Here is a 13,651-nt window from a genome sequence, read left to right as displayed (position 1 = left end):
CAGGGAGCAGGCTGTGGTGCCTGGAAACCACAGTGAGACAGTCCAAGGCAGATCACTGAAGGTCCTTCACCATCTCCAGGAACACTGGGCACCCACAGATGGACACTCAAACCAGCACCATGATGTAACATGGTGCCCCATGTCCTCCCCTGAGCCATGAAAAACACAAGTACAGCAGCATGGCCTTGTGGGGGAAATTTATTCAGGCTGACCACAGTTTTGGAAGAAGAGCCCAAGCTCCAAATACTGAGACTGAGGAAATCCCCTTTTGTGGGGTGTTTCAAAAAGATGGCCCAAATTTCAGAAATACAGTGATTTCAAAATGGGTCCACACCTGTATTACAGAGATGTGACACAGGACACCAGCTGTACCAGGGCCCAGAAACAGGTAGACAGGCCTCTGAGTCACCGCTCTGGAGAAGTGCCGTGGGTGAAGAAATTCCTTGACAAACATGGTTATCACAGATGAAATGCTCAATGCACAGGAAGTTCCGGAGATGAACTGGAAATCACTTCTGAAGAGACATGGGTAACTTATTGCTGGTGACAGAAAAATGACTGAATCAGCTTCTTCAGTGCCACTTTCAGTTCCTGGTTCCTCATGCTGTAGATGAGGGGGTTCACTGCTGGAGGAACCACTGAGTACAGAACAGACACCACCAGGTCCAGGGATGGGGAGGAGATGGAGGGGGGCTTCAGGTGAGCAAATATGATAGTGCTGACAAAGAGAGAAACCACGGCCAGGTGAGGGAGGCAGGTGGAAAAGGCTTTGTGCCGTCCCTGCTCAGAGGGGATCCTCAGCACGGCCCTCAAGATCTGCACATAGGACACTACAATGAACACAAAACAGCCAAATCCTAAACAGATACTAACCACAAGAACCCCAAGTTACATGAGGTAGGCTTGTGAGCGGGAGAGCTTGAGGATCTGGGGGAGTTCACAGAAGAACTGGCCCAGGGCATTGCCCTTGCACAGGGGCAGTGAAAATGTATTGGCCGTGTGCAGCAGAGCATTGAGAAACCTAGTGGCCCAGGCAGCTGCTGCCATGTGGACACAAGCTCTGCTGCCCAGGAGGGTCCCGTAGTGCAGGGGTTTGCAGATGGCAACGTAGCGGTCGTACGACATGATGGTGAGAAGACAATACTCTCCTGTACCAAAAAAGACAAACAGAAAGACTTGGGCAACACATCCCAAAAAGGAGATGGTCCTGGTGCCCCAGAGGGAATTGGCCATGGATCTGGGGACAGTGGTGGAGACGCAGCCCAGGTCAAGGAGGGCGAGGCTGAGCAGGAAGAAGTACATGGGGGTGTGGAGGTGCTGGTCCCAGGCTATGGTGCTGATGATGAGGCCGTTGCCCAGGAGGGCAGCCAGGTAGATGCCCAGGAAGAGCCAGAAGTGCAAGAGCTGCAGCTGCCGTGTGTCTGTGAACGGCAGGAGGAGGAACTGGGTGATGGAGCTGCTGTTGGACATTGGCTGCCTGTGGGCATGAGGACCTGTGCAAGGAGGAAAAGGCAGTGACAAGTTAGGGGAGACTTCTCTGAGGAAAATAAACAGGCTGTTTCTCATGGAAAACCCCCTCCCTGATGGAGGGATGTGTCTGCGCATTCTCTCTTTCTACCAGCTGAGAAAAACTGCTTATCACTGTTTAAAATGCAGCTTGGGCATCTGGTTTCCATGAACACACTTCTGGGGCAAGACCCCAAAATTGGTGTCACAACAAAAACTGACCCACACACCCATCCCAACCCCAGAGAGCAAGAGCACCAAGGACAGGTGGAGAAACAGGGAAGGACACTGCAGTGCTACCAGAAAATAAAGCAAGGACAGAAAGGCAGACGGGCATGCTGTGGAACCTTCTCCTGACCCGGCTGTGCTGCTGCCACTCACATAATGACACTGTGGAGCAAGTACTTTTAGCACCTTTTTTGTGTACCCCGTTGCAGGAACCCTTCACCTGGAGGTCCAGCTGCTGAGGTGGAGACTCGTGACCTGGACCCCATGGCTTTGGGGCAGAGAATCTGCTGGGGAGGAGAGGAGACCAGGGGTTGCACTGGGAAATGTGTCTGCAATCGGAAGCGTGTGAGAGAATTCCCTAAATCCTGTCCCAGCATTTCTGGTAGCAGTTAACTCTCCCTGCCCATGTCTGTGCTGCCTGCAGCTGTGTGTCTGTCCCTGGGTCTGCTCCCGTCAGTGTCACAGACCCCGTCCCACCTGCTGTGTGCTCAGCTCTGTCCTGCTCACACCTCCTGGCACTGCCCAGGGGCAGCTCTGTGTGTGCAGGGGCTCAGGAGCAGCTCAGACCAGTCCTAACGAGAACTGGGGTCTCAGTGTCTTCTCCAAAGAGAGAAATAAATCCCCATCTCCCACTGCACACCCAGCCAACCAAGAGTGGAAAACTGAAAGCACAGACTCCTTCCCTTGCAGCGGTTGCTGTATCAATGTTGTTCAGAAGGACCCTCTGCCATGTCTGTGGGGGGGTCTGGAGCTCTGAGCAGCCCTGACCCACACAGCCCCCTTCAAGCCCACAAGCTCCCTGCCTGCCCTGCCGGGGGTTGCTCCTTCCCCCCACAGCTGCTGCCATGGGATCTCCCGGGCAGGCTGAGCGCTGACCCTGGCAGGCGGCAGAGTCCCTGCCCGGCACAGCCCTGGGGTGCAGGGACCCTGCTCTGCAGGACAGCCCTGGGCACCCCTGGGTGCTCACCCGGCTTCACAGCTGTTCAACATGGCCTGACAAGAGCCCCGTCCTTACAGATCCCACCAGCTGTGCCTGTGCCAGTGTCAGGAGATGCCTCCAGGAGCTACAGCTGCACTGCCCTGCACCCAGAGACTTACCATGGCAAGGGCTGCAAAGGTTTCTCCTCCAGTGAGCTTTCAGTCATCCTCCCAGTCCTGACCACCTTTAATCTCTCTCTGCCTTGCTCGTCTGCTGAGATCCCCAGGCAGAGCCCTCAGCCCTGCTGCGTGTGCAGAGGAGCTGCTCCTGGGCAGAGCTGTCTCTCTGCAGCGCTGCCGCTGCCATGAGCTCCCTGTGTCCCAGGAGCCCAGCCCAGCTCAGCAGCACAGGAGCAGCCCAAGGCGCTTTAATGACCCCTCTGGTGGGTTTGGTGCTGAGTCCATGAACCTCAGACCCTGAGAGGAAGGTGATGAAACTTCTCAAGAAGTGAAAGTCAGATTCAAACTCCAAAGTTTCTTGTAATGTTAATGGGTCCCACTGAGGGAACCTACTGAGAAACAATATCCAGGTCTGGTTAGAGAAGAAAACTGGAGGTCAGGAAAAGCACAGTGAAGATGGCTCTGATGCTGAGTAAACCTGGTTGTGTTTCTTTAACCAAAAGGCCAAGCCCTGACCCCCAGCCCTGGGAAGTTAGATCCTGTCCCTCCCATGTTGCCCAGGGCCCTTCCTGGGACAGTGTGATGTGGGGCTGTGCAAGGCCAAGGGCAGGACTATGGTCCCACACCTCCCAGGTTCCTGGCTGGGGACAAGGAGGCCATGAGGCCCCTGTGCTGCAAGGACAAGGTGTCTCCTCACAGGCATCAGAGGGGCAGACAACAGCCACAGCCAAGGGGAGAAGGAGCTCATGTCTGGTGGGGCTTTCAGCCTTTTTCCATCCCTTGATCATCTCCACGACAGCCTGTCCTGTGCTGTCCATCCCCTGCACCTCTGTCCCTGCAGGCTGGAGACATCCCCCCTGCTGCCCCACCTTGCTCCTGTCTGAGCATCTTCCTTCCTTTGCTGAGATCTCTCCATCCTCCCCAGCTGCTTCTTGAAGCACAAAGCCTTGGGCTGATGCAGACTCCCTCTGCTGACCTGCTCCACCACAGCACTGCCCTTCCATCACATTCCTTTCTGCTCATGTCCAGCCTGGACCTTCCCAGCTGCACTTTGGGCCATTATTTCTTTCTCATGCTCTTTCCCACTATGCAGAAACCTCCACCATCTCTGAAACCGCCCTTCAAGCACTCTCAGGCTACTCCTGCACTGCTGCAGCCTCCCCAGCGCTGCTGGGCCAAAGCAGCCCAGGTCCCTCAGCACCCCACCCCATGTGCACAAGGTGCTGAACCTGCCTTGGCACAGCCCTGCACTCTCCAGTTCCTCCCTGCTGCTCCAAACTGGGAAGCCGCACACTGGCACACACCCGTGTGTGTGGGTCACACCAGTGCTGAACCGACTGGGATGAGAACTGCAGGTGTCTGGGTCCCCACGCTCCTCCTCACGCAGCCCCGTGTGCAGCTGCCTTGTTCATGGTGAGCGTGCACCACGGGCTGCTGTGGGGACCTTGGAGTGCCCAGGCCCTTCTCCTCAAGGTCACTGCTCAGTGTGTCAGGTCCTGCTCTGTCCTGATCGATGGGGTTGTTCTCCCGCCCTGATACAGAACTGGAGACTTCAACTTGTCAAAATTCAGCACTTTCTGATGGGTGAATGCCAGATTTTCTCAAGGTCTGGACTCTCCCTGGCCTGAAGCTCTATTTGCTCTCCTGTTAATGTTTTCATGAAGTCGGCTTATCCTGATAAGGATTTCTCTCCCAAGATAACAGGATGAAGAGTTACAGGACACTGCGAATACTACCTCCTGGAGAAATTGTGGGGTCTTGTGCATTTGATACTAATAATGTCAGAGGTCTGGAGTAAGAGGAGAAGTTTCTCTTCAAGTGGTAGAGCAGCAGGAATGTGTGGAGCTCTGCCTGGGGACAGACAATGTCAGCTGAACGTTGAGGAGTCAGCATGAGAGGGAAGAACAACATGGGCAATGTTGTGGTGACTGGACATCAGCTACAGACTCACTGCTGAGGAAGAGGAATGACATGAGGCCTCCTTCAGACAAATGAAAGAAGCCTCATGTTTCCAGGGCCGTGTCCTCATGGCAGACCTGAGATATCCCAATATCTACGAGGAACCAGCCATCCAGGAGGGTTTGGAACCCATTGACAACATCTTCCTGACATGAGTGACTGAGGAGTCAGTGGGGTGAGGTGGCCTGTGAGACTTCACACTTACAAACCAGAAAGAGTTGGTCAGGATGGCACAGTCAGGGATGGGAAAGTGGAGCTGAGGCTCCTGGGAGATGAGCACAAGGCCAAGAGCAGGATTTCAGGAGAGCAGGATTTGGCTGCTGAGGGACCTGCTTGGGTCCTATGGGATATGACCTTGGTGTCTGCAGAGCTTTTCTCTCCCATCTCCTCCCTCCTCTCTCCCACCTGCTGTTGTGCAGCGTTTTTTACCCTTTCTCAAATACAATATCCCAGAGGTGCTGCCAGCATCACTGAGTGGCTCAGATTTGGGAACGAGTCCATATTGGAGCAGCTGAAATCGGCTCTGACATCGGTCAAACTCCAGTTGTCTTATCAGAGAGGTGACAACTGTAGCACATCAACACCTACACCCAGTTCCAAGACTTTGTCATGTAAACCCAATAGAGAGTGACAATGTGTTGGGTGTTACAGACTACATGATAATGTAGAAGAAATGGACAAGATCTTCGGTCAGTAACTCAAGGAGTAAGTCTGCAGTCAATGAGCAGGTTCCTATGGGGAACTGTAATTGCTCTGATATTCGCTGGCCTGACAAAGTGGCAAGTGCCAACAGTCCAGAGGATCCTGGGCCAACTGCTTAACATGTCTGCATTGTGAGCCAATGAGAGTGATGCTCACCTGGATCTGGAACTGGGAAACAAGGAAGGGCTGGTGAAGAATGTGAACATCAGTGTCCACCTTGGCTGTTGTGACCAGGACACAGTGGGTTCCCAGGCACCAGAGGGGAGGGAGGAAGGCCAGCAGCAGAGCACAGGCTGGTGGGCTCCAGAGGAGAAGACTTTGCCAAACTGGGGGGGCTGATTCAGGTGGTGCCATGGGAAGAAGCTCAGAAGGGTGAAGGAGCTGAGGAAATCTGATCAGCCTTACAGGACAGGCTGCTCCAAGCACAAGAATGATCTCTCCAAGTACCCAAGGAAAGAAGTATTTATGTCATGAGGTTGCTGATCTGAACTGATGGAGCTGCAGGGCACAAAGGCAGCACACAGGAGGTGGGAGCAGGGGAAGCTGCAAAGGAGGAATTTAGAAACCTTGTCCATGGATGCAGAGAATATGCCAAAGCTGCCCTGGAATTGATACCTGCAGGGGAGGCTGAGGGTAGCAAGATGAGCTGACACAGCTTCCTTAGAGAAAAAGACCAGGGTAACATAGACCTGCTGCTGAACTTTGTAAGAATAGAATCAAACAGGACTGAGGTACTTCATGGCTTCTTTGTCTCCATCTTCACCAGCAAGGTCTCCTGGACTTTGTTCCTGAAGGCAGGAGTCTGGAGAACACCCAGCAGTGGATGGGGCTCAAGTCAGGGGTGACCTGAGCAAACTCAGACACCATTACAGAACAGGAGATGGGTCACTTGACCAGCTAATGAACACAAGTATCGCTGTGCTGTGGCACCTGAGATTGCCAGGGACACCCACCTCTTGGTCCAGAGGAGTGTGACTCCTCTTGAGCTGTCCTGGGCTTTCCCCTCGCTCATATGATGATTTAGTTACGCACTTTTCTGACATATTCTGTCTTTCCTAGGAGACATTCCACACCAATATGAACTGGAGGCTGCTGATGCCACCTGTTCTGGAAAGGGAGAGAAGGGCGAGCAGGGAAGGAAACAAAAGAAATTTGGCTTTATTGCTATTTTTTATGGAAATGGTCACTGTTTGGCTATTCCTGAAATCCCCCTAATCATCCACACCAGACCTGAAGCCTTTAGGAAAACGATGAACACAGCCTTGGCTTTTAAGAGCATTTTCGATGTTAATGAGCCCTCTGCTGCCATGATCCTGAACTGCAGCTACTGAGAGAATGAACAAACCTCTAAGGAACTGAAAGGCAGAAGCAAACCCCAAGTTTCTGAGGGTGTTTGGACCCATGACGGGCCATCACTGACACAGCTGTGAAGGAAACTACCAGTGCAGGTCCCTGTCCCTGGAGGCTGGTGAAGGAAAGACTTGGAGACGCTGGTTCCAGGTGGTGAGGGCCATGTGGAGGTGGCTCTGATGCCATGTCAGCCCTTGATGCTTGTTCATCACCAGAATGGCTGAGCCCTGATCCCTGGGACCTGGTAGATTTTTCTCCAATGTTTTTCAAGGCTTTTCCTGTGGTCAGTGTGAGTGTTTTGTGTTTTGGGGGTGGTGTTTATGTCAAGTGCTGTTGCTTTAACTGCAAGGCTCTGGTTTTCTGTGGAGTTGGAAATGCCTGTGAGTTCCTCACAACTCATCCAGCTTCTTTCATACACCTGGCAGTGGTAACCAGTTACCTCAATGTCCCAGTCCCAAACTTGCTTGAATCCTCTATTTGGATCCATAGCCCATCACTGCAGGAGGTTCATGCATCCTCCAGGATCATGGATGATTCCTGAGGTCCATCCAAGTGTGGGCAGTGTAAGAGAGGAGCAGAGCAGGGTCAGCTCATGGGCCATGACTGAGCACAGCCACCCCAGCAGCAGCCGTTCCCCATCTCTCAGGAACAGCCATGCCCACAACATGGAAATGTCACTGCCATACAGGATTAGCCCAAGAGAGGCCTTTCTACTTTCCATATTCCAAGGAAAACCTTCCTCCTGTTGCTCCTCCACCTGCAGACATCAACTGCTTTCCATTTCTGGGCTCAGACATGGCTGGAATGGTTCACTGAAGCCATCAGCCATCTCATTGCTTCTCCCTGACATGCCCTGACCCTCTCCCACACCTACAATGGCCAATCACGGCTGCTCAGGCCTCCGGCTCTTCAGAAAAGACCTCGAGCTTCTTGATTCTTCCTGATGCTTATTATAAACTTCCTTGCTCTCTCCAGAGTTCACGGTGAGCTTTCTTGTCCATAACAGCCCCTTTATGACTATGTCTCACTAAATAGTTGTCTCTTTATGATCATTTGTGCAGAAATGAAATCAGCAGTTACATAGAAACTGATGCCGAGTGAGATGCCATGAAAACCTGATGAGTTCCCCCTGTGTCTGTGTCTCTCCTGGAAGGAGTCTGTCCCGAGAAGGGGATCCAGCTCATGCCACTCTCTGCAGAGGCACATGAGCAGTGTCCATCACCTGGGGAGGAACAGGGTGACTTCTGCAAGACCACCATTCATCTGAACCACTTAAGAGCTACCACAGATGCAGAGTACTCTTTTACAGATATTTAAATATAAGCATGTCATTTTTTTTTTCTTTAGAAACTGACATTCCTAGACAAATTGCACAAACATTTGAAGGACTTTTCATGCTTTTAACATGATTATCCACAGAAGGGTCACCACCTTTACATCTCAGGAAATGGGATCCAGAGTCCAAGGGCAGGATGGTTTGGGCTCTGTGCTGGGATCTGGAAACTGAAACATGCTCCCATCTCCCAGCCCCCTGCCCTCCTCAGTGAGGGTGTGAGACATTCTGCCAGCAAGGGCTGAACTCAAAGCCATGACCAGTATCTTATGTCCAACTGCAGCCAATGGTGTCCTGCCAGCTCAGGATTGGAGCTTCCATTGCTGGAGGTGTTTAAAAACTGTGCAGATGTGGTGCTTTGGGATATGGTTTAGTGGTGGACTTGGCAGTGTTTGAATTATGGTTGGACTCCACGTTCTTAATGGTCTTTCTGGCCTCAATGATTCCATGATTCTCTGATTCTCTGATTTGGGTTGAAACCATTTCAGTCCCATCACCTCCAGCTTCCCTCAGAGGCTGCTGTTGTGTGGCACAACTGTCCTGGCTCTCCAGGCAGGTTGGGCACTGGGTTGGTGCCTGCATTGGGAGTTTTCCCCTTCCTGGGGTAAAAGGCTGTTGAGCAGAGACAGTTGTAGAGATTTGGGTCACAGGGGTTTGCACCAATCCTGTCAAAACCTGAGCAGGATGAGCTTTGGAGCGCAGGAAATATGGAGATGCTCTGAAGGATGTTTTTGAACAGTGGTACTGTCACTAGTAACAGTAACAGGGAACTCCTTATTCTCACTGATGATGGTGATGAACTAAAGCTCTTTAATTTCATTCTTAACAGTCATTCTTGCTTTTCAAAACATCTTCTATACCTCAGCAGTTGTGTCTTGAAAGAAGCTCTTAGAACAATGATTTGTCCCTCCTGTGAGGTGGAGGTGGTGTAGGGGAATAGTTTCTTTTTGAGACAAAGATGCCAATAAACAGATCCCAGGTCAGTGCAAAGGCACAATGGAAGCCAGAATCTTTATGTGTGTGCACTGACACACACTGTCACCTGCATTTCCAGTCTCTGCAGTCCCAACTGTGCAGCAGAGTCTGGAGTTCTGAGCTCCCTTCATCTGCCCTGTGTGACACATGTAAAATGGAACTTCCCCAGTCCAATGGCTGGTTTTGATTCTCTTTACAGCCTGAAGCACCACATGGGTCAGGAGACGAGCCAGGATACCCAACCAGGACTCACATGCTCTGCACTTACAGTTCAGGTGCTCACTGTAATCTCAGCAGACATGTCACGCTGATGTCTGGGTGCAAGGAGCTGGTCAAGAGCCTCGTCTCCATTTCTGTAATGGTGGCTTTGCTGCCTGGCTGCTATGCAGACTCTGTACATGGATGCTGACACCTCTTCAGTAACCTGTTCTGAAAGGATCAACAAGATAGGAATGAACTGAGTGAAAAAGAAGAACCTGGCTGCGGGCAAATGAAAAGGAATGCAATAGATGTGTGTCAGGGCTATTTGGGGGCACTTGTAAAACCACCCTGCACCTCATGTGAATTATTCTTGTGCTCAGGGAGCACCTGAGAGCTGTCCCTAAATTGAAAACATGAAGGGGAAGGAAGGACAGCGTCATTCAGGTTCAAAGGGAACTCAGGACATGTCTTGACCAACCTCCTGCTCACAGCAGGGTCAGACCAGATTACTCAGGGCTTGATCCAAACACATCTTGGTCACTTTCTGGGACAGAGTGAGTGCGCACTCCTGGGAAACAGCTTCCAGTGCTTGACTGTCCTCAGGATTGGAAAGCTTCTGCTTTCTATAGCACCTTTCCAAGCCCAACCATCCAGATTGTTTTTACCCATCTACTTACACACTGACACAGACCATAATATGCTACCTTGGGTACAAGAATGTTGTGGGAGATGATGCTGAATGCCTTGCTGACTTCCAGGTAACAGACCATCAATGCTCCCCCCACATCCACAACGCTGTCTTTTCATCACAGAAAGCAAAGAGGATGGACAGGCACAACCTGCCCTGGGCAAACCCCATCACCTTCTCTTCCAGACACCCAAAATGGGGTCCCAGTGGACATGTTCTGGGGAACAGCCCTTACTTCCCCCGCTCACCCATTGGCCATTTTGAAAAGTGCACACACTGTGTGAGAGCTGCCAGTGGTCAGGGAGTCCCCCCAGTCTCCATGAGCTTTCCAAGATGGTGGAGAGTGGCCTCACTGTGACATCGTCCTGCTGTCCCAGCTCCTGGGATGCTGCCCCTGCTGTCCCATAGACTGGAAAGGATTGTGTTAGTTCCAGTGACCACTGACTTGATCCCCATGGTTGTTCTGACTCCAGTCAAAGAGACATGGAAGACCTTGCTGGAGAAAAGGGAGAACAAGAGGACACAGAGATTCTCACTTCTTATTAAATTCATCAGTAGCCACACATTGTCTTTGTCTCTCCTTTAACTGTTCCTGCAGTAGTAACAGCTCATTATGGGCCCTTGAATTGCCTTATAGGTCAGGACTGAGCTTTGATCTGGACTGTTGCTGTGCTTGGAGGCTGCTGTCCTTGCAGACCAGATGAACTCACTCCTGCCACCCTGCCTGGCAGTTCATTCCATCCGTGTCACAGCTCTGTCTGCAGCACTGACAGCTCCAGCTCCCCCAGGCAGGTCCCTGGCTGAGGACATTGCCTCACATCTGGGCTGAGCCACCCCAGCTGTGGCACCAGCCCAGCTCTGACCTGCCACAAGAAACCTGGTACCAAGTGTCCAAGAGCCCATGTGTACAAAGGTTTGGCTTCAGAGCACAGACATGACATGGCCAAAGACTGATGAATGTCTCTCTAGACGTAGGAGTATAAAACCAGAACAAAATGCCTAAAGTCATTCAACTGAAGATATTCCTTCCCCATTTTTCAGAAATTAGATAATTTGCTGTAACATTCCTGGTGTCCTGTCTAATGATGGGACAAGAAAAGATTATTCTCATATCGAATCATTTTATAAAATGAAAAATACAATGTGGAAAGAAATGTCTCTGAAGAGGAGAGAGAATCAACATCACTGATTACTTCAACTTCAAAGTTGTGCCCCTGGAGGCCCAGGGACACCTGGAGGAGCCCAGAGGGGACAGAGAAAGGGACATCATGGGCTGCTCCTGTACTGCTGAGCTGGGCTGGGCTCCTGGGACACAGGGAGCTCATGGCAGCGGCAGCGCTGCAGAGAGACAGCTCTGCCCAGGAGCAGCTCCTCTGCACACGCAGCAGGGCTGAGGGCTCTGCCTGCAGCACCGAGGGCACAGGAGCCAGGCACAGAGAGATTAAAGGCAATGTGGGGTGCTTGGTTGCTGAGGATTCAATGAGACAAATCACAGTTCTAACACGGTAAGTCTCTGGCTGTAGGACAATGCAGCTGCATTTCCTGGAGTGAGACGTTAAGCTAATACATTCCATGATTTACAGGATGTATCAGTTCTCTCTCACAGTATCTCTGTTGTAGAGGACAAGAACATGGTCCAGACCAGCGCTTCCCTGCTGCACTGTCAGAGGGACAGGGAATGATGACAACTTCTGCTGAGGGAGACCCAGGGGGAGCACCCAGGGGTGCCCAGGGCTGTCCTGCAGAGCAGGGTCCCTGTCTGGGGGAGATCCCCACGGTCCTGTGGGGACAAGCTGTGGGGGGAAGGAGCATCCCCGATAAGGGCAGGAAAGGTGCTTCTGCTCTGGAGAGGGTGCTGTGTGGGTCAGGGCTTCTCACAGCTCCAGATCACCTGCAGGATTTTTCTAAGGCGATGCCCCAATGACAAGATCAATGTAAGGATTAGCAGAGAGATAAGGAGCTTTCCTGAGCCTGTCTTTTCAGTTTCCTCTCCCAAGGGGTGGGGGGTGCAGGAAAGGATGAAATGAAAATGAGCCCTCATGCTTAAACAAGTCAGGGAGACTCCTGAACTGCAACTCTGAGTGATCAGTACATCTGCCAGAAGGCTCATGCCATCCCTTCCCCACCCCTCTGCCTGTGCACAGCACCTGCATCACCTTGGCTGGACCCCTCAGCCTTAGTCTGACCTGTCCTGTTTTCCAGCCTGCAAACAGGAAGATGCCCCCAGGCAGTGCCCTGTGAACAGGCAGGATCTGTAGGGCCAGGGGGAGGGCACAGAGGGTGGGATGGTCTGTGAGCACTGAAAGGGAAGAGACATGGACAGGGAAACACCTCCCAGGGGGAGAATCTCCAGGCAGCAGGGAAATGATCAGAAATTAGAGGAAACTAAACCCGGAATTGTTATGGGAGGGAGAACAGAGAAAGTCGCTGTGATCCCGCGCAGGTCAGATCCCTCCTGTGAGCAGCCCCCTGGCCTCCTGTCCCATCCAGCAAAGCCTCTGCCCTCAGGGCCGGGGGCTCCAAGGCATGAAGCAGCTCCTGTGCAGCCAGAGTTCCAGTTCCTCTGCAGAGCACAGGGGCTGAGAGCAGCTGCCCGGCAGTGTTGGTGTCTGGGAGGTGGCTGCACAGCTGGGGAAGGGTGACGCTGTCTGAGTGCCCGGCTGCCTCTGCCCTGGCCTCTCTCACACCCACCCTCACCGCATTTTCCTTCTTGCTCCCCTGCTCTGGGTCACTGCTGTTGGGATCTTGTTCTTGCTGTCAGGCTCTCTGGGGATGGCAGTTTCAGCTGCAGAGTCACAGCCTGATCTTGTGGGTCCTTTCCTGCAGGTGTGTCCATGGGCACACGTGTCCCAGCTTTGCTCTGACCTGTGGGCTGTGGGCAATGCAGTCTGTGGGGTTGGGGAATGAGCTGAGTGTGTCCTGGGCTAAGCGTGGGGTGCTGAGACCTTCGGAAAGGGTGAGACCTGTCATGGTCTGAGGTGGATCCCTCTGCTCTCAGCAGTGCCTGGTGGCTTTTCAGGGTAACATGGGAGTGTGATCAGCCCCCATCTCAGAAAGGTGCCAGCCCAGGGCAGCTGGAGCAAGAGAGAGGGACAGAGCAGCTGCCCTCACTCTGCACTGACCCACAGGCACCCTCTGGTCTTGCAGGACTCGCTCTGTTCTCCCTGAGTGCAGCAGAAATGCTGAGGGTTTCTGACACCCAACAACACTCTGCAGTGAATATGGGGGGATATGTAAAATACCTGGAATTCCTAAACTGCCTTCACCATCTCTGTTCCCTATCACTGGGAAAGCAAGTGCTGACAGCCCTTCTGTGTTAGCAGAACCAGGACAGTCCCCACCGTTCCCGTGGCCCCACTTCTGCAGAGGTGGGCTGACTTATCAACGGCCCATGGGCACAGGCCCTGCTCTTGGTTGCACATTTTCCAGCCCAAGCAGGGCTGCAGCCACAGTGCTGAAAAAGGTTCTCCTAGAAAAACACAAGAGTGTCTGTGTGTGACAGGGGAGGGTTTATGGGAGTTGGTTTGATTTTTGTCAGAGAACTCTGCCCTGGATTCTCACTGTCTTTTTTTTTTTTTCTCATGACAGCGCCCCTTGCTCAGGAAAAGCAA

General features: G+C 52.4%; 1 pseudogene across 1 annotated transcript; it reads right to left on the bottom strand.

The window, feature by feature from the left end:
* Positions 1-534: 534 nt before the first annotated feature.
* LOC309448667 (olfactory receptor 14J1-like) lies at positions 535-1,470 on the bottom strand (annotated as a pseudogene). The gene has a single exon. The product of its transcript is annotated as an olfactory receptor 14J1-like (transcript).
* Positions 1,471-13,651: the final 12,181 nt, after the last annotated feature.

This window comes from Streptopelia decaocto (assembly GCF_964273445.1).
Source record: "Streptopelia decaocto genome assembly, chromosome: 21".
NCBI classification, from domain to species: domain Eukaryota; kingdom Metazoa; phylum Chordata; class Aves; order Columbiformes; family Columbidae; genus Streptopelia; species Streptopelia decaocto.
This window is presented reverse-complemented; position numbering and strand designations above follow the sequence as displayed.